General features: G+C 49.5%; 1 protein-coding gene and 2 long non-coding RNA genes across 14 annotated transcripts in view; 2 read left to right on the top strand and 1 right to left on the bottom strand.

Moving 5' to 3' along the window:
- Nucleotides 1–20889, bottom strand: part of KIAA0513 — a 68866-nt gene that overhangs the window by 32839 nt on the left and 15138 nt on the right. For 2 of the 12 annotated variants that reach the window (XM_077984022.1, XM_077984026.1), the window contains exon 2: nt 7003–7094. The gene's annotated coding sequence lies outside the window, so the exon portion shown is untranslated. 12 annotated transcript variants of the gene reach the window in all.
- Nucleotides 1004–5491, top strand: LOC144338287 (uncharacterized). Its single transcript, XR_013412285.1, has 3 exons — nt 1004–1306; nt 1669–4785; nt 5226–5491. It is a non-coding gene; the product is annotated as an uncharacterized LOC144338287 (long non-coding RNA).
- Nucleotides 11448–20363, top strand: LOC144338297 (uncharacterized). The gene is made up of 2 exons (XR_013412295.1): nt 11448–11516; nt 19952–20363. It is a non-coding gene; the product is annotated as an uncharacterized LOC144338297 (long non-coding RNA).

Below are 20889 nucleotides of genomic sequence, written 5' to 3'. Positions count from 1 at the left end.
CCACAGTGGTCTGTATTCTGGAGGGGGTTTCCTAACCTCCTGCTGCAACCCCTTCCGCCCCACTTCCCCCACTGCTTCTTCCTACCCCGCAGCCTCCAGCTGTAGAAGGAACTCACGAGATTGCCCCGGTGTGGCTGCTGCGCCACTTCCCCACGGAGCTGTGCTCACACTGATTTCCCCAGCATCCCGGAACAACCAGAGCTGTGGCTTCTCCAGCAGGTTGGCTTTGGGCAATCAGACAAGGGCTCCCTGCAGGGAGAATCTGGAACTTTCTGTAAGCCTGCCCCTTCCCATCAACCTCAAGACACTCCTCTCTTTTAGTGTTCCCAAGAACTCCCAAATGTGCTGCTCCCCTCAGCCAGAGTGTGCCAAACCTCAGACAACACACAACACACATAGCATCACATGTACATACACCTGGATTGTCTCCCCTGTTAAAGCTGCAATAAGGTAAGGCGGGGAGAGGCCAGGAAGTGCCCGGGCAAGGAACCCGAACACAGGTCAGCTGGAGAACCAGTGCTCCAGATCCCCACGTCATCCTCACCTCTTACAGCGACATCTCAGATGCTGGAGGAGGCATTTCTACATGTGGAACTGCTGGCCAAAGGGTGTGCACACTATTAAGCCTTGTGATAGGAAACGCCGGATTACCTTGCCAAAAGTCTGTCTGCAGCAATATATACTTGGTGGGCTTTTACCTGAAACTTTTCTTTCTTCTTCTTCTTTTTTTTTTTTTTGAGACACAAACTCGCTCTGTCGCCCAGGCTGGAGTGCAGTGGCGTGATCTCAGCTCACTATGGGTTCAAGCAATTCTCCTGCCTCAGCCTCCCAAGTAGCTGGGAGTGCAGGCTTCTGCCACCATGCTGGGCTAATTTTGTATTTTTAGTAGAGATGGGGTTTCACCATGTTGGCCAGGTTGGTCTCAAACTCCTGACCTCAGGTGATCTACCCACCTCTGCCTCCCAAAGTGCTAGAATTACAGGTGTGAGCCACTGCACCCAGCCTTTTTCTTTTCTTTTTCTTTTTTCTTTTTTGATAGGTTCACACTCTGTTGCCCAGGCTGGAGTAGAGTGGCGCGATCTCGACTCACTGCAGCCTTGACCTCCTGGGCTCAAGTGATCCTCCCGTCTCAGCCTCCTGAGTAGCTGGGACTATAGGCATATGCTACCATGCCTGGCTGGCTTATTATTATTATTACCATTATTTCGTAAAGGTGAGGTCTCACTATGTTGCCCAGGTTTGTCTCGAACTCCTGGGCCCAAGTAATCCTTCCAACTTGGCCTCCGAAAGTGCTGGGATTACAGGCGTGAGCCACCATGCCTGGCCTGAACCTTCATTTCAACTGTAAGGTGGAAAAATCACCTAGCCCCAGCCTTGCAGCTGGGGTCCCTGGGTTTTGCTCCTGCTGTCCATGCAGGGTGCTGTGCAGGAAGGACAGGTGCACTGTGCAGATGGGGCACTGGGGCCCCAAGACACCAGCTGTGTCTCTGAGGGAGGCCTGAACTTCTCTCCTCTCCACCCCTGACTAAGGTACCTGGTTTGCCAACTGCCTGGTGGCCCAAACAAGGAAAAACTCGCCTCTTCGTCCTTGCATCTCAGCTCCATCACAAATCAACCTAAGAAAGCCAGGCGCAGTGGCTCACGCCTGTAATCCCAACACTTTGGGAGGCTGAGGCAGGAGGATCACCTGAGGTCAGGAGTTCGAGACCAGCCTGGCTAACACAGTGAAACCCTGTCTCTACTAAAAATACAAAAATTAGCTAGGCATGGTGGCAGGTGCCTATAATTCCAGCTACTTGGGAGTCTGAGGCATGAGGCTTGCTTGAGCCTGGGAAGTGGAGGTTGCAGTGAGCCGAGATAGTACCACTGCACTCCAGCCTAGGCAACAGAATGAGACCCAGTCTCAAAAAACAAAACAAACAAACACAAAATCAAACTGGGAAATCATCTGAATCTGTACCCTAGTTTCCTCTTTGAAAAATGTGAATGAGAACTGCTCTTTTTCCTAATCAGCTGGATTATGACAGTAAGTGAGGCACTATATGAAGGGCCTTAGAAGAAACATTTCAGGGAAACAGCTTATGGTCCTCCCGGCTGGACGGGTGAAGCTGAAGATCTCCCCTGGCCGTGCTAACATGAAACAGTTCAGCGGAGGAATCGATGACCCTATTATCAGAGTAGTTCATACCTTTCAAAGAGCAAAACTATACAAAACATTTCATTCTGAACAACTTCACACCGCTGGGGCAGTATTTGCTTTTACTCCCAATTTAGAGATGAGAAACGTGGGGCTGGAGGAGAAGGGTGTATGCGGGGATCACCTCCAGGCAGACCTGGCATCTGATAGCATCTTAAGCATCACATTTGGCTTCAGGCACCCCACTCTTTTCTGGAGCCACCTTAGCTGGATACTACCTCCTATCTCCTATGACTAGAGAAGACAGCCTGGCTCAGGGGGAACCCCAAATCCTCATTGCATGAGGCAGAGTTCAAGGGGCTGAGAATGCTTTTAACCTAGGGTTGTGGTTCCCAAACTGGCAACAGGGCACCCCCAGAACACCTAAGCAAACTTTATAGGGGTACCACAGGATAGATCGGTTTTTCGAGGGAAATACAGCAATACTGGATACCTGCAAGACAGCACATTACTAGCTTGAAGCAGTTCACTTCTACCATAAGGTCATGTTACGTGTCTTTTGATGATACCCTAACTGAGCCACAAAGAGATTTTTGGCTGTGTGGGGCTACTAAGCAATAGTTGGTCTAATACTTGGTCCAGCAGTCCCGTCAAGTCACAGGAAATGTCAATGTCCTTTTAGACGTCAGTGTATTTGGGTCGCTGTCCAGACACAGATTTATACTCAGTCAATATGGATCTAGAGCAACTGCGAGACAGTGGAATCAACCAAATTCATTACTGCAGTTGGGCAGTGGATTTGGTTGAGTTTCCTGGCAGCCGAAGCCAAAAAGAAAAGCATCCTGGGCCATAACATTCTCTTGATCTGACAAATTCATCCGCAGAGTAGCTTTCTGCAGATACTGAATTTGGAAATGCACTTGTCAGGAGGGTCCTCACATGCAATGACACTAATCACTGTGATGACAAGGTCTCTAATAAGGTCTGTAAAAGGTACAGAGATGATGAAACCAACATTCCCTCCCTCCCTCCTTTCTTCCTTTCTTTCTCTCTTTCGCTTGCTCTTGCTCGCCCTCTCTTTCTTGATGGAGTTCTGCTCTCGTTGCCCAGGCTGGAGTGCACTGGAGCAATCTTGACTCACCACAATCTTTGCCACCCAGATTCATGTGATTCTCCTGCCTCAGCCTCCCGAGTAGCTGGGATTACGGACATACGCCACCCCACCAGGCTAATTTCGTATTTTTAGTAGAGATGGGGTTTCTCCGTGTTGATCAGGCTGGTCTCGAACTCCTGACCTCAGGAATCCACCTGCTTCGGTCTCCCAAAGTGCTGGAATTATAGGCATGAGCCAACGTGCCTGGCCAAAACAGGCATTTCTTTAAATGACTCTCAAAAAATCTGAAGGCATACATGAAAGCGATTTGGTGCAGGTATTTGTCTGGCTGGATCTAGCTACTAGGTGAAGAGAAGAGCTCCCTGACACATGAGGCATGACAGTGAACGTGCCCATGACGGTGCCTCTCCTCCAATGCCAGACGCCTCAGTAGGGCTTTTGACAAGTGTCGGACCACAGACCATTCATGCTTGAATTCTCTGAAGAGGGCCTGAAGTGCCAAGGTTCTGATTTGATACCCAAAATAGCATCCATGTGCTGTAGTCACCAGGGAGGGAGGGAGAACTGTCATTCTGCTGTGAACATAAGAGCCTGGCTTTATTCCCTCAGACACAGACAGCAGCAGCATCTTAGCCATCTGCAGGGGCTACTCCTGTGGGGAGCACTGCCCAGTGAAGACGAAAATGTTGGGGTCACCCATGAGGAGGGCAGTGGGGGCAGCTCCAGCCCACACCAAGCCGTGTGCAGACACACCAGGTCCCACACAGAATGACCTACTCACAGGGTACTGGCTTGAAAGAGGCAGCCCTCAGCACCATAGGAAAGGTAAAAAGAGAGAGAGAAAAAAAAACAGAGGCAGCCTCTCCAATGGAGATCCTCTAAACCAGGCACTGGCATACGGGCTACGCTCTGGCTGACTGTCCCTCCTTGTGGCCCAGGACTGAAGATCTCAGGACAATACTCCTCCAACGCAAGTTCCCTGGGAGTCAGGAGTCGTGTGTGTTTTCTTCACTGCAGTATTCCCAGGACTGGAACAGGGCTAGGCCCATAAGAGATGCTCAGTCAATGTGTTTTAGTTAAAAACTCACAGTGCCAGCAAAGGTGAGCTCCACCCAAAGGGGCTGCATCTGAACTGCTCCTTCCTCCACACCTGCCTCAGTCTGCAAGGTCAGCTGCTGAGTCCAGCCACTGGCGTCCCAATCACACCACACACTTCCTCCTGCCGCCCTGTACACCTGGTGATGGAGGAGGAGCAGTTTTTTGGGTTGTTTTTTTTTTTTTTTTTGAGACGGAGTCTCGTTCTGTCGCCCAGGCTGGAGTGCAGTGGCCGGATCTCAGCTCCCTGCAAGCTCCACCTCCCGGGTTCACGCCATTCTCCTGCCTCAGCCTCCCGAGTAGCTGGGACCAAAGGCGCCCACCACCACGCCCGGCTAGTTTTTTTGTATTTTTTTAGTAGAGACGGGGTTTCACCATGTTAGCCAGGATGGTCTCGATCTCCTGACCTCGTGATCCGCCCGTCTCGGCCTCCCAGAGTGCTGGGATTGCAGGCTTCAGCCACCGCGCCCGGCCGGGAGGAGCAGTTTAAGGAAGACTGTCAGGAAAATGCCCTGCTGCCGATTTATTTTATAACTGAAAGGAGAAAAAACTATAGGATCATTTACTGGTCTTTTGATCAATAAAATGCATCAGCCCGGACCCTATGCCATTCTTCCCGGCTGCATGAAAGTGTACACGGCACAATTCCTGACCGCAGTGGGTTTACAATATAACCTAGGAGGCAGAGAAAAACCCAGTCAACAGTTCCGCTGACTGGCAAACAAACACGCTTTCTGTGGAGGTGCCGTGTAGAGGGCGCTGTGCAAACGAGCAATTGACAGACTCAATCTTCAGACACTGTACACCTAGTGGGAAGAATAAGACAAGTATCTTGGCTGGGCGCAGCGGCTCTTTCCTGTAATCCCAGCACTCTCGGAGGCTGAGGCAGGAGGATCGCTTGAAGCCAGGAGTTCATGACCAGTGTGGGCAACAAAGACAGACCTTGACTCTTAAAATATTTTTAAAATAATTAGCTGAGCATGGTGGCATGCACCTATAGTCTCAGCTGTCCGAGAGGCTGAGGCATGAGGATCCCTTGACCCCAGAAGTTCAAGGCTACAGTGAGCTATGATCACGCCACTGCACTCCAACCTGGGTGACAGACTGAGACCCCACCTCAAAAAAAAAAAAAAAAAAAAAAAAAGACAAGCATCTAAATAATTGGGCAGCCGAGCAGAGGGGGCCAGCACCGTAACCAGTGAACAAAGGGCTCTCGGTGAGCGGGGCTCAGAGGAATGCAAGAGCACACCCAATGGCAAGGAGATTATCAGGGAAGACTTGGGGAACTGTGTCTTGGAAGGCTGGCAGGTTTTAAGTGGAGCCGGGAACGGAGGCTTTCCTGGAGAGGGACCCACACGGGGAAAGTCAGGCATTTCCCATGGGGTGGGCTGTGAAGCTGCCCTGGCTCTCTATGGCTGATGTTCTGTGGAACGGAAAGAGCTACCGCTGCAGTGTGGCACGACAGGGAACTTACTGACTGGCTTGCCCTGAACCTAACTTCCAGGGCGTTTGAAAGACTTCTCGTGGCAGTGTGGAGGAGGGTCCTCGGAAAGCGTGATTTTCTAACACCACGCTGATTAGGAGGAGCAAAGGGTGGGTGGCTTAGGAAGGCATGGGTCCTACAACAGTTTAGGATCCATGTCCGGGATGCTGGATCCCCACTGCAGACCCTCATGCCGTCCATCACAACTGACTCCCAGCTATCCTGAGTTCAAGGTGCCTGCTGGCACACGCTTGTCATGTGGAAAGGAGAAACTGCTGGCTGTGGCTTCCAGAGGAGTCTGGGCTGAACCAGAGGCACAAACAAAGCACAGAACCATTTAGAGTGCAGAGAAGGGCTGAACTGCAGCACTGGCAAGGCCAGAAAGGGGACTAGGGGAGAGACGGGAGGGAAAGAAAAAGCACAGATTGCCCCGCAGCACCACCCAAGCACCAGCTTAGAGGTTTGAGTGGGCCCGAGAGCCCACGCTTGTTGGGAGGCTGGCTCCGAGCAACTGGCTGTCACACTGATGAATTACAACTCAAGGCTTCACAGAGAAACTCTCTGAATCACGATTTCTCATCTCTGAGAAAACCAAGATAACAGGCTGGGGGAGAGGTGAAAAGAAGGGTAAATGTAAACCTCATTTCAAAAGGAGAAGGTGGTAGATTCTGTGCAACAGATTAAGTAAGATATCCATGTCAGGCAGGCATCTAGAAAGAGGTTACTAACACGACGCTCTGCAAGCACTACGAAGGGGAAGTGGTGAGGGCTGAGGTCAGGAACTGGTGCCAGACTAAGCCCTGCTGTTGTTTGTGTGTGTTTGTTACAGTCTCAGAGATCAGGGAGAGTGTCCTGTCCTGTAGAATAGCACACTGAGCTTTAGTGAGGGACTTTGCTTTCACTTTCTGTCTTTGAAGACGAGGCAGAAAAACATGGCCTAAGCAATGTGTAATTAGATGTATTTAAAAATACTGTATTTCATTACCCTAAATGCATCTTATTTCCTTTTGCACTTTAAGATATCTGAAATCAGATGTGTCTTATCACTGTTTCAACTAGCCCATCATGGTACTGTCTAGAGACAAGAGTGGACATTCCTTTTCTATTTTTAAGCAATCAAAATAAAATAAAATAAATAAATAAATAAAAAGGTTGGGGGGCAGTGGCTCATACCTGTAATCCCAGCACTTTGAGAGGCCAAGGCGGGAGGCTCACTTCAGTCCAGGAGTTTGAGACCAGCCTGGGCACATAGCGAGACTCTGTCTCTACAAAAAAATTAACTAAATTAGCTGGGCGTGGTGCCACACACCTGTAGTCCCAGCTACTCGGGAGGCTGAGGTGGGAGGATTGCTTGAGCCCAGGAATCAGAGGTTGCAGTAAACTGAGATTGCACCACTGCACTCAAGTCTCTGTAACAGAGAGAGACCCTGCCTCAAAAATAAAATGAAATAAAATACAAAAAATACATAAATCATAATGATGCCGTTCAATGAACCCTCACAAAGTGAATGTGTACATGCAGCCACCACCCGCGCCAGGATGTAGAATATTGCCATCCCCTTTTGGCCTCCCCAAAAGGTAAACGGATGGTACACTCTGGGAAGGGCACACTGCTGGTGACAGGATGATACTGTACAGAAACATGGATTTTGGCTGGGCGCAGTGGCTCACGCCTGTAATCCCAGCACTCTGGAAGTCCAAGGAGGGTGAATCATTTGAGGTCAAGAGTTTGAGACCAGCTTGGCCAACATGGTAAGGTCTCATCTCTACTAAAAATACAAAAATCAGCCAGGCGTGGTGGTGCGCACCTGCAATCCCAGTTACTCAGGAGGCTGAGGCAGAGAACTGCTTGAACTTGGGAGGTGGAGGTTGCAGTGAGCCGAGACTGTGGCCACTGCACTCCAGCCTGGGCAACAGAGCGAGACTCCATCTCGACAACAACAAAAAAAAAAAAAAGAAAGAAAGAAAGAAAAAAAGAAACACAGATTTCAACGGCGCTGAGATAACTTCAGAAATATGGGTCTTTGAATGTGAAGAAGCTTTCGAAGTATTTTAACCACTTTATTTTGCTTATTTTTTTTTTATTATGGACCAAGGTGACACATAACAATCTATGTCTAAGTAATTCTAAAGACATTCTTTCAATAAGGATAGAATAAAAATTCTAAATGATAAGAAAACGTGTAACAGTTTAAATGGCAGTGTTTAATCTTATTTTTGAGACAGAGTCTCACTGTTACCCAGGCTGGAGTACAGTGGCACGATCACAGCTCACCGCAACCTCTACCTCCTGGGCTCAAATGATCCTCCCAACTCGACCTCCTGAGTAGCTGGAACTACAAGCACACATCACCACACTCAGCTAATTTTAAATTTTTATTTTTTTGAGACGAATTCTTGCTCTGTCACCAGGCTGAAGTGCAGTGGCATGATCTTAGTTCACTGCAACCTCCGCCTCCCGGGTTCAAGTGATTCTCCTGCTTCAGCCTCCTGAGTAGCTGGGATTACAGGCGCACGCCACCATGCCCAGCTAATTTTTGTGTTTTTAGTAGAGACGGGTTTTCACCATGTTGGCCAGGCTGGTCTCAATCTTTTGACCTCGTGATCTGCCCTCCTCAGCCTCCCAAAGTGCTGGGATTACAGGCGTGAGCCACTACGCCTGGCCTTAAAACTTTTTTTGTAGTGACAAGTTCCCACTATATTGCCTGGGCTGATTCTGAACTCCTGGGCTCAAGCAATCTTTCTTAGTAATGTATAAAATAAAGATGAATCTTAGAACTGATGAGTTGTTAAGTCTGATAAAACATGATAGCTGAGCTGCCTTATCCAGAGAGTCAACTTGGAAAGCTGTCTCCATCCCTCATGGGGCAAACTCTAGTCCAGGCCTATCCTTACACCTTATTAATTATTCAGATATGAACGCAAACATCATGCTGATAGAGAATGTGGGGAACATAAAACCAAAAGATATAGTTAACTTAGAGAATGACACAATCGAGACTCAAAAGGATTTTGGCAGACTGCAGCAATGCGCTGGGTCTAAAAGACACCTCTGGCTGGGAAATTCATTCATTCATTGGGCGTTTGCTGAGTACCTTCAATGTATCAGGCATGATGTAGAAACAACATGGTGTCTGCCTGCCAATAACTCATAAATGACTAGCGAGGTTATCTAAAAATTTGATCCAGGTTGGGCATGGTGGCTCACGCCTGTAATCCTAGCACTTTGGGAGGCTGAGGTGGTGGATCACCTGAGGTCAGGAGTTCAAGACCAGCCTGGCCAACATGGTGAAACCCTGTTTCTATTAAAAACTACAAAAATTAGCTGGGCGTGGTGGTGGGCACCTGTAATCCCAGCTACTTGGGAGGCTGAGGCAAGAGAATCGCTTGAACCTGGGAGGAGGTTGCAGTGAGACGAGATTGTGCCACTGCAATCCAGCCTGGGTGACAGAGCGAGACTGTCTCAAAAAAATAAATAAATAAAAATAGAAATTTGATCCGAAGTTACACAAGCACGATACTGAGAGGCAGCTCACTGCTTGACGGCTCGCTTGCTAGGAGTCAACGTGTGTGGAATGAATGAAAACAACAAACTCTGAACCGACCTTCAGATGCATGGACAAAAGCACCTGCCCCCAAACCACAGTGATGATGCCAGTCATTCTGCTTCTGCTGGTCAGACTGCTCCTGGAACACTCTGTTCAATTCCATGCCTCAGGAGAAATGATCAACTTTCCATAGCAATACTGTGGTTAGCCATGTCCAAGAATCTATATTCATTGTTTCCTCAAAACTTAAGACCAAAGAAACCCATTAGGATGCATCGATTGATTAATTGATTGATTGGAGACAGGGTTTCGCTCTTGTTGCCCAGGCTGGAGTGCAACGGCACGATCTTGGCTCACTGCAACCTCTGCCTCCCGGGTTCAAGCAATTCTCGTGCCTCAGCCTCCAGAGTAGCTGGGATTACAGGCGCCTGACATCAGGCCTGGCTAGCTTTGTTGTTGTTGTCGTTGTTGTTGTTGTTTGAGACAGAGCCTTACTTGCTCTGTCACCAGGATGAAGTGCAGTGGCGTGATCTCAGCTCGCTGCAACCTTTGCCTCCAGGGTTCAAGCGATTCTCCTTCCTCAGCTTCCTGAGTAGCTGGAACTACAGGTGTGCACCACCACTCCCAGCTAATTTTTGTATTTTTAGTAGAGATGGGGTTTCACCATGTTGGCCAGGACGGCCTCGATCTCTTGACCTCGTGATCTTCCCGCCTTGGCCTCCCAAAGTGCTGGGATTACAGGCATGAGCCATCATGCCTGGCCAATTTTTGTATTTTTAGTAGAGACAGGGTTTCACCATGCTGAGCAGGCTGGTCGTGAACTCCTGACCTCAGGTGATCCACCCGCCTCGGCCTCCCAAAGTGCTGGGGTTACAGGTGTGAACCACTGCACCAGGCTAATGCATCGTTTTAGAAAGGATAAGAACCTTGCAAAGGCATTTTAATTTAATAAGTGCTTGTGAGACTTAAAAAATCATGAAAGGAGGCCAGGCACAACGGCTCATGCCTGTAATCCCAGCACTTTAGGAGGCTGAGGCTAGAGGGTCACTTGAGCCCAGGAGTTCGGGACCAGCCTGGGCAACAAGCAAGACCCTGCCTCTCAAAAAAAAAAAATGATGAGAGGGAAAAGGTGAGAGCTACCAAGGCCATCCAAAGAAATTCCAAACAAACCCCGCCAGCATTGTTAGGGAGTCTAATAATCATATCACCCGAGCAAGGGTGAAAAGGTTGAAATTTACCATGGCAGGGTTGGATGCAGCGGCTCACGCCTGTAATCCCAGCACTTTGGGAGGCAGAGGTGGGTTGATCACCAAGTCAGGAGATCGAGACCATCCTGGCTAACACGGTGAAACCCCATCTCTACTAAAAATACAAAAAATAAAAAATTAGCTGGGCATGGTGGTGGGTGCCTATAGTCCCAGCTACTCAGCAGGCTGAGGCAGGAGAATGGCGTGAACCTGGGAGGCGGAGCTTGCCGTGAGCCAAGACCGCGCCACTACTGCACTCCAGCCTGGGGGACAGAGCGAAACTCTATCTCAAAAAAAAAAAAATTACCATGGGGGTAAGTAACATGTGAGACAAGACGGTGGTCTTTAAATGTGTGTGAGTCGCTGCGTATGAGGAACTAGACAGTACGGTTCTATGTGGCTCAGAAGGAGAGCTGAGCCTGCAGTGGAGGTCCAGCAAGGTGGAGCCACCACCAACCGGAACAGTCCTTTGGGGTCTCCTTTTGAGGGCAGCGGGAAGGGGAATGGGGATGTCTGCTTGTTAGCAGGTTATTAACTGGGAGAGGCCATTGGACCTCTAGGGTTTCTTGCCATTTCCCTTCTGAGATAACATTTTACAAAGCTTAATGCGGTTCTTCTCCAGTAAAACTGTCATAATGGTTATATCCAAAGATAGGTCCTATTTTATGACCTCCGGGAAGAGGAAAACATCTAAATTTGGTTCACAGTTCACAGAAAAAAAGAGATAAGGGTCCATCTGCTGGTTCCCCAACCCAGTGGGAGAATGAAATGCATTAAGTTCTCCACGAAGATGACCTCACAAAACTATAGCTTCAACTGGGTCCTTTCTTTTTTCTTTCTTTCTTTTTTTTTTTTTTTTAAGACAGGGTCTCACTCTGCCGCCCAGGCTGGAGTGCAGTGGTGCAACCATAGCTCAATGTTAACCTCAAATTCCTGGGCTCAAGTGATCCTCCCACCTCAGCCTCCCAAGTAGCTGCACCTAATGCCCAGCTAATTTTTTAATACATTTTTTGTAGAGATGGGATCTTACTGTGTTACCCAGGCTGGTCTCAAATACCTGGGCTCAAGTGATCCTGCTGCCTTGGCCTCCTGAAGTGCTGGGATTACAGGCATGAACCAGTGCACCTGGCCCACTGGGTCCATTTGTAAATGCCTGTGAAGGGCAGGCTCTGTGCTAAGTGCTGGGCACATGGCAGGCAGTGCAGGGGATATATTCCCCATGACACGGAGACACAGTCTACTGTTTCTGCCTTCCTTGACTCAGCAACAATGCACAAGGCTCCACAACAAACCCCACTCCATCACACTGCTGAAAACAAGGGGTGAGTCAGCCCCCAGGGGATTGGGGAGGGAAGGAAAGAAATACCATGGCTATAAATCAACAGCTCGGCTGGGCACGGCGGCTCACGCCTATAATCCTAGCACTTCGGGAAGTCGAGGCAGGGGGATCATTTGAGGTTAGGAGTTCAAGACCAGCCTGACCAACATGGTGAAACCATCTCTACTAAAAATACAAAAATTAGCTGGACATGGTGGCGGGTGCCTGTCATCCCTGCTACTTGGGAGGCTGAGGCAGGAGAATGGCTTGAACCCGGGAGGTGGAGGTTGCAGTGAGCCGAGATTGCGCCACTGCACTCCAGCCTGGGTGACAGAACAAGAGTCCGTCTCAAAAAAATAAATAAATATCAATCAATCAATCAACAGCTCCTCCAGAGTCTTTGAAATTTCTTGTTTTTTCAAAAGTTGTCCTAAGTCCCAACTCAAGTCACCGCACACAAGCATGCAGATGTACACTTTGCACTTTAGTCATTGTTTAATTGGTCCTAGGTAATTCCTGAGTTGAGAGCTGGGCGCTCCAGTTTCAGGCACTGAGACAGCCTGGGGTGATGGGTTGTCTACCATCAGCTATCACCATTGACTGAGTTGGTTCCACTACAACTGTGTGTTAGAATCCAGCGCAAGGCGTGCCCTCCCCAGGTGACTGGCTGCACTTCTTTCATAAAAGGACACAGCGGCCAACTCCGGGACAGCTGAATTCAATTTGGACAGAGACTGACTGGGCCTTCCACTTTTGCATAATTTGGCAAAATAAATGAATATTGCCCCAACCCCTTGGCACGGAGACGGCGGCACATAATTACTGAACTGGGAGAGGCTCCCTAAGAGATGCAGGACTTGGGCCTCATGAATGTGAATGAGGCCATTCTTGCATGGCTATAAAGACCGAGACTAGGTAATTTATAGAGAAAAAGGTTGTAATTGGCTCTACAGGCTGTGCAGGAAGCATCATGCTGGCATCTGCTTGGTTTCTGGGAATGCCTCAGGAAACTTATGAACACAGCAAAAGGTAAAGAGGAAGCAGTCACGTCCTACGTTGCAGGAACTGGAGCAAGAGAGAGAATGAGGGGAGGTGCCACACCCCCCCTTTTTTTTTTTTTTGAGATGGCATCTCGATCTGTCACCCAGGCTAGAGTGCAGTGGCACGATCTCGGCTCACTGCAACCTCCGCCTCCTGAGTTCATGCCATTCTCCTGCCTCAGCCTCCCGAGTAGCTGGGACTACAGGCGCCCACCACCACGCTGGCTAATTTTTTTGTATTTTCAGTAGAGACAGGGTTTCACCGTGTTAGCCAAGATGGTCTCGATTTCCTGACCTCATGATCCTCCTGCCTCGGCCTCCCAAAGTGCTAGGATTACAGGCATGAGCCACCGTGCCCGGCCTGCCACACGCTTTTAAACAACCAGATCTCATGAGAACTCACTATCTCGAGGACAGTGCCAAGAGAGATGGCACTAAACCATGCATGAGAAATTTGCCCTCATGATCCAATCACCTCCCATCTCCGACACTGGAGATTACAATTCCACAGGAGATTTGGTGGGGACACGGATCCAAACCATATCAGAACCCAAGGTAGGTGAGGGTGGAACGGAACCAACCTCTATTCTCTTTGGGCTTGGTGCTCAGCTCCCACTGGCCCCATGAAGGGCCAAAGCTAACAGCTGTGCACCGAGGACATCTGTGCCTCTGTGGGAGGAAAGACTGGGCAAATCCTCCTGGATCCAGGGATGGCCTGGCGGGCCACAGTGAGCCCTCTGTTCAAGAGCCACTAGTGTCTGTCCCCACCTACCCACGACACCTGCCATCTCTGGCTGGGGCCCAAGGCACTCTGCAATCTGGAGCTGCTCGAAGCTGCCCACGCAGTTCTGCAGGGAGCAAGGACAGAGGGGACATGGCCACCGGGCAAAGCAACCTCACAGAAGTACTCGGTGTTGGTGTCTTCAAGAAAGAACTTCTGCCCTCATCAGGCCGCTTTTCCCTCCCTCTCCCTCTCACACACACCCTGCACCTTTACTGAAGCTTTCTTCACTTCCCCCACACTACCCACCGCCTTCTGGGCTGTGGCCAACCCAAAACCTGCCCCTCAATGCGGAGAAATCAGAAGACTGTTATTGTGTTCCACTGTTTTCTACAGGTCGTTTGTGGTCTTCTGAAATCCTCCCTTATCTGGTTGATACATATTTAACAATATTTGATTAGTATTATTATCATCACTAGTATAATTTAGAGACAGAGTCTCGCTCTGTCACCCAGGCTAGGGTGCAGTGGCACGATCTTGGCTCACCGCAGCCTTGAGCTCCTGGACTCAAGCTACCCTCCCACCTCAGCCCGCCAAAGCGCTGGGATTACAGGTGTGAGCCAGCACATCCAGCTTGAGAAAGTCTTTCAACAAAGCAAGAATCATATAAAAGCTTTGTTTTTTGAGAAAAAGAGGGGGGAAAGAGAGAGAGAGAGAGATCTGCTTTGAGACGCTAAATTCTTTTTCAAGTCCAGATCCAATTGTGCAGCATGAGGCTCTACACGTGGGTGACTACCTGGACACAGACACTTGATATCATGGATTAAAGACTCTTGACTCTTAGAAACCCCTTTCCATGTCTCCATCCATACCTTTCTGACACTCCCCGTGGAAAGCATAGGCTCATGTGCTGACGGTCGAAGCCTTCGTCTCAACCTGGAAGGTGGGGTGGGTGCGGAGGGCTTCCCTCCTCCCTCTGCAAGGCGCACATGGAAAGATGGGTGAGGGCATGAGGGAATGGGCTCCAGAGGCCCACAGGATCCTGCATATCAGGCGCTTCTGCTCACTCTCACCTAATCATTCACCCTTTACTTTATTCCTGACTTCCTCATTTCGTTGTTTCATCCAGATTTTTCTGTTTAAGGCCTTTAAAACACATCTTCTGGTTTCCTTATGGTTCTGGTTTCCTTATGGTTACTCCACAGGGAGTAAGCGCCACCCCCGCCACCCTGCCCTGCCCACTGAACGTGGCTAAAAGGCTAGACAGGCACACAGAGGAGCTACTGATGCCTCTGAGAATTGACCAGCAGCAGGCAGAAGGGGGTTGAAGACCAGAATTTGAAGTGCCACCAAGGTTGCGGTGAGTCTACCATGTCCCTGACCCTGGTATCCCCAGCCTGGACTAAATACAACCCGATACCCAGAAGCGAGCAAGAGGGTGCCCGGGGGCTCCAGGATAAGCCTCTAACAACAGGAAAGGGGTCACCTGGTTCTGAGACAGTGGGCCAGATCCCTGGCTTTTTTCCTTTCTCCCTGTCTCTCTGGTGCCCTGGTCCCCAGGAAATTCCACAGCGGCAGTGGTGGCAACAGTGATAGCACCAGCAGAGGGCTTAGCCGGCAGGTGTCTGAAGCTCTGAGGGAGGGAACCTTCCTTCCCAACTGGAGGAGCGGTGGTCCAAAATGAGTGAAAAACCTGCTGGCTTTCTTCTCTGTGTCCTCTTCTTGCTTGGCCACAAAAGTAAGCTCGGTCACGGGAGAAGTGTGGCACAGCTGATAGCTGAAGCCCTGCCTCCTGGCTGAAGGGGTGAAGACAGGAGGCCCAGGAAACAGGAAAGTGCTCGGGAGACTGCAGAGAGGGAGGAGCTGGGGAAAACAACCCCATCAAGTTGTTACGAGCTCCTGGGCTCAGCCCTGAGCGAGGCATAAGTAAACAGAGCCCTCGAGCACAGACCCTGAGCACTGAAGGTCAGGATGGAGCATGCCCAGGGCCCACGCAGGCCATGGAGTGCTACACAGTGGACAGATCTGAAGAGTGGGCAAAGGCTTGGAAAACGGCACCAAAACCCACAGCAGAATGGTAGGGACTGAGAACCTGAGCCCAAGCTGGTAGAGTGCCTGCTAAAACCAAGGCACCAACAACTTTCCAGAGGCCTGAATCAAGAACCATAGTGTCCTAACGTAATATTCAGGACCAATCCAGAATGTTTAGGACCAATCCAGAATGTTCAGGAATAATCCAGAATGTTCAGGACCAATCAAGAACCATTCAGCATACAAAGAGGTTGAATATCCTCAACTAGCATGGGAAAAGATGATCAACAGCTCATCTGAGCTAACAGAGACATTGGAATTAGCTGACAGACTTCACAGCAGCTATTATAAAAAAAACCTGGCTGGGCACGGTGGCTCAAGCCTGTAATCCCAGCACTTTGGGAGGCTGAGGCGGGCGGCTCACGAGGTCAGGAGATCGAGACCATCCTAACACGGTGAAACCCCATCTCTACTAAAAATACAAAAAATTAGCCGGGCATGGTGGTGGCCGCCTGTAGTCCCAGCTGCTGGGGAGGCTGAGGCAGGAAAATGACGTGAACCTGGGAGGCAGAGTTTGCAGTGAGCCGAGATCGCGCCACTGCACTCCGGCCTGGGCAACAGAGCGAGACTCCATCTCAAAAAAAAAAAAACCCTCCAAGAAGTAAGGAGGGGTATTCTTGACATAAAGGGAAAGATCAAAAGTCTCAGGAAAGAAATAGAAGGTATAAAGGAGAACCAAATGGAACACTTAGAACTAAACATATAGTAACTGAAATTGTAAAATCCCACTAGACAGGCTCAATGGCAGAATGAAGATGACAAAGGAAAGAGTCAGTGAACATGAAGAGAGCCCTGGGCTGCACGCCCTTCCTGACAAGCACATTCTGGACCTGGGTTCCCTCTCAGCGTGTGTCACCAGCAGACCTCGAAGGATGGCACCAGCCTACAGACAGGCCGTCCATCTGCAGAAGGAAAGGGATTCTTCCTTGTGAGAATGAGGAACACGAAATATAACCGAGGGGGACTAGAAATGACGAAGGCAGAGCAGACGGGCCTCCGCTGGGCTGATGCTGGTTGGCGGTGGGCTGAGCATCAGCTTACGTGAGAAAGGAGGTGGGAGAATTTAGGGAGTTCGCAATATCAGAGCCCCGAGTTTTTCCATGGTTCTTCATCCTCTGTAAGGAGAAAGGTGTCACGGGCATGTAGAAAGCACTCCAGGTCAGGTAAGATGTTTATTTTTAAGCTGCACAGGGTAAGAAACTGCTAAGAGAATAGCCATGAGTGAAAGATGCAGCTGCACAGCCGAGAAAGACACGGCATGTGGTAAGAAAGACTTCACAAGAGACAGCCCCAAAGAGTTGACTCCTACTCGGCTCCCTACATAAAGCTCAAACAGACAGCCAGAGACCAAGAGAAGGGCTGAAGCAACTCCCTCAATGTACGAAGCCAGAACGCAGGCAAAATCAAGGGCAACGTCCCGGCTCATTTCCAGGGACTGTGGCATGACCCACCCCCTGTGACATTTCCTGTGACCCTTCCTCGGGTGGCTATCCCTTTGAGATGCACATTATCGGTTGCCATCATCTTCCTAGCCCTGCAGGAGCACAACCATGGGACTAGAATAAGTACAGAAAGTCCAAGCCAGATGGACAGATGGAAGTGGGCTACTCGCTGGAGCTCCACAAACCCTTGCAAGGTGCCTGCTGGTGCAGAAGGTGGCACTCATCCACACAGCCCGCACAGGCTGGAGCAGAGGCCAATGCACGGGGCAGAACCTGGTCCCCTGCCTGGCGGCAACTTAGGACCACTGACTCTTCAAAATGAATCCCAATTCCAGGAATTCCATGTCATGTCCTTAAAATAAGGTCACTGGGGCCGGGTGCGGCAGCTCATGCCTGTAATCCAGAACTTTGGGAGGCCAAGGCAGGTGGATCATTGGAGGTCAGGAGTTCGAGACCAGCCTGGCCAACATAGTGAAACCCCATCTCTATTAAAAATACAAAAATTAGCTGGGCATGATGGTGGGTGCCTGTAATCCCAGCTACTCGGGAGGCTGAGGCAGGAGAATCACTTGAACCCAGGAGGTGGACGTTGCAGTGAGCCAAGATTGTGCCACTGCACTTCAGCCTAGGTGACAGAACAAGACTCTGTCACAAACAAACAAACAAGGTCATCGGGCCTCTGCTTAAGTATTAAATATAAGGATCCCCCAAAGAACAGTGAGTGCTTGGCCAGAAATCAGCCCTGATCAGCTGAAACCAGGCAGGTGCGGCAGCCCCAGCCTCCTGTTCGCCTGCTCTTTCACGGCTCAGAGATGTCTAGAAACGCATCTGACTGCTACAGACTGTTGACATGATGAGGGATAGACGCTTTCTTTTCTTTTTTTATTTTGTTTTTATTTATTTATTTATTTACTACCTTTTTTTTTGAGACGGAGTCTCGCTCTGTTGCCTGGGCTGGAGTGCAGTGGCGCAATCTCAGCTCACTGCAAGCTCCATCTCCCAGGTTCTTGCCATTTTCCTGCCTCAGCCTCCTGAGTAGCTGGGACCACAGGCGCCCGCCACCACACCTGGCTAATTTTTTTGTATTTTTAGTAGAGACGGGGTTTCACCATGTTAGCCAGGATGTTCTCGATCTCCTGACCTCATGATCCTCTCACCTTGGCCTTCCAAAGTGCTGGGATTACAGGCGTGAGCCACCACACCCGGCCTGATGCCTTCTTAAGAGGAAGATTACTGGCTGGGCACGGTGGCTCATGCCTGTAATTCCAGCACTTTGGGAGGTCGAGACAGGCGGATTACGAGGTCAGGAGTTCGAGACCAGCCTAGCCTGGCCAACAAGGTGAAACCCCGTCTCTACAAAAAACACAGAAATTAGCCAGGTGTGGTGGTGCGTGCCTGTAGTCCCAGCTACTCGGGAGGCTGAGGCAGGAGAATGGCGTGAACCCGGGAGGCGGAGCTTGCAGTGAGCCGAGATCGCGCCACTGCACTCCAGCCTGGGCGACAGAGCGAGACTCCATCTCAAAAAAAAAAAAAAAAAAAAAGAGGAGCATTACTTTGTGGTGGTAGATGGACAGAGACTATGTTTCCAGGACAGCAGGGATCACTTCGAACCCCAAGAAAGGAAACACTGTCAACGTGTCCCCCTCTGGGATACTATGAGGGACTTGATTTCTGAGTCACCTCGCTGAACACTGTGACCTGCCCTAGAGGACACAGGGGACACTTGCTGTGCCTTCCTGGGGACCAGAGTCCCTGCACACGCAGTGGGCACTACCGGTTCACCTCCCCTCAGTTACAAACCGATACGACTGACCCAGTGTCTTCGCTGTTGACGGGACAAGGGCCCAAGCCATATAGAACTTCATGAGTGACTACAAAAGGAAAAGATAAGGCAGGCTTCCTTCTTTCTGTCCTATTCAGGTTTTTAAGAAACAAATATGGAAAAACGTTCATGCCAGTCTACAAACAAGAAGATTCAAGTAAAGCATTTCTTTTTTTTTTTGAGACGGAGTTTCGCTTTTGTTGCCCAGGCTGGAGTGCAGTGGTGCGATCTCCGCTCACCACAACCTCTGCCTCCAGGGTTCAAGATTCTCCTGCCTCAGCTTCCCGAGCAGCTGGGATTACAGGCATGCACCACCACGCCCGATTAATTTTGTATTTTTAGTAGAGATGGGGTTTCTCAATGTTGGTCAGGCTGGTCTTGAACTCCCGACCTCAGGTGATCCGCCTGCCTTGGTCTCCCAAACTGCTGGGATTATAGGCGTGAGCCACCACGCCCAGCCTCAAGTAAGGCATTTCAATCCATTAAACATCATTTCCTGGCTGGGCATGGTGGCTTACACCTGTAATCCCAGCACTTTGGGAGGCTGAGGTGGGTGGATCACTTGAAGTCAGGAGTTCAAGACCAACCTGGCTAACATGGTGAACTCTCAACCCTGCTAAAAATACAAAAAAATTAGTTGGGTGTGGTGGTGCATGCCTGTAGTCCCAGCTACTCAAAAGGCTGTGGCATGAGAATTGCTTGAACCCAGGAGGCAGAGGTTGCAGTGAGCTGAGATGGTACCACTGCACTCCAGCCTGGGTGACAGAGTGAGACTCTGTCTCAAAAAAAAAAAAAAAAAAACCACCAAGCAGCAACAGGCTCCAAACACTGTCATCTCATGTCCTGTTTGAGACGGATGCCTCACCAATGTGCACCACAGATGGGGGCTGGAGGTTATTTCAGTGCACAGGTGTGTGTGGTGTGTACCTGGGTAAGAGAAGTTGCTTGCCAGGTTTGTGCTTTCAGCTGTAGCTGGGGGTAGTAAATGGAGTTGTTTTAGTAGGTCCTCACAAGGAATAACTACACAGCTGTTTTTCCAAGTGCCACTGTACCTATCAAAATGACTATTTAAAAAGTATTTTTATACACCGCTAGTCTAAATTGTATTTCGGTTTGTGCCTGTTACGACATATTAGCAAATGTAAAGAATTATCTTTCCCACTACTTGTTTATAAACCTCGTAGTTGTTAAAAATAAATAAAGATATGTATCCCACTCATTATAGAAGTTATACACAATCACGGTTTTCTAAAAATTTTCTTTCCTTAAAAACTTATATTTGAATAAAAGGATGGCACTTTCAGACATTACAAAAGTCTCTGCTCCTCCCTCTCAGGGAATCTCAGAAGCCTGCCTGCCTCTGAGTGCCACGGTGTGGCCTGACGAACGCCCTGCAGAAAGGCCAAGCCGACCGCTGCCTGCTGCTGCCTCTGGGCATGGCACTGCTAGGAGGGAGCCATGCTGGGCTGGACTGTTCTTTTCCACAACACTCAGTATTACCATTATTTACTACTTTTTGATAATGGCATAATAACTATAACTCACATTTATTGTATATTCCCTACATACCAGGCACTAATTATCTGATTTCATTCTCCAGTAACATATGAGCTAAAACTATTATCCCCACTTCATGGAGGAAGAAACTTTTTTTTTTTTTTTTTTTTTTTTTTTTGAGACGGAGTCTCGCTCTGTCACCCAGGCTGGAGTGCAGTGGCACGATCTTGGCTCACTGCAAGCCCCGCCTCCCGGGTTTATGCCATTCTCCTGCCTCAGCCTCCCGAGTAGCTGGGACTACAGGCGCCGCCACCTCGCCTGGCTAGTTTTTCGT

The sequence above is a fragment of the Macaca mulatta genome, chromosome 20, assembly GCF_049350105.2.
Source record: "Macaca mulatta isolate MMU2019108-1 chromosome 20, T2T-MMU8v2.0, whole genome shotgun sequence".
NCBI classification, from domain to species: Eukaryota; Metazoa; Chordata; class Mammalia; order Primates; family Cercopithecidae; genus Macaca; species Macaca mulatta.
The sequence above is the reverse complement of the archived record's forward strand: the minus strand, read 5'-3'. Positions and strand labels throughout refer to the sequence as shown.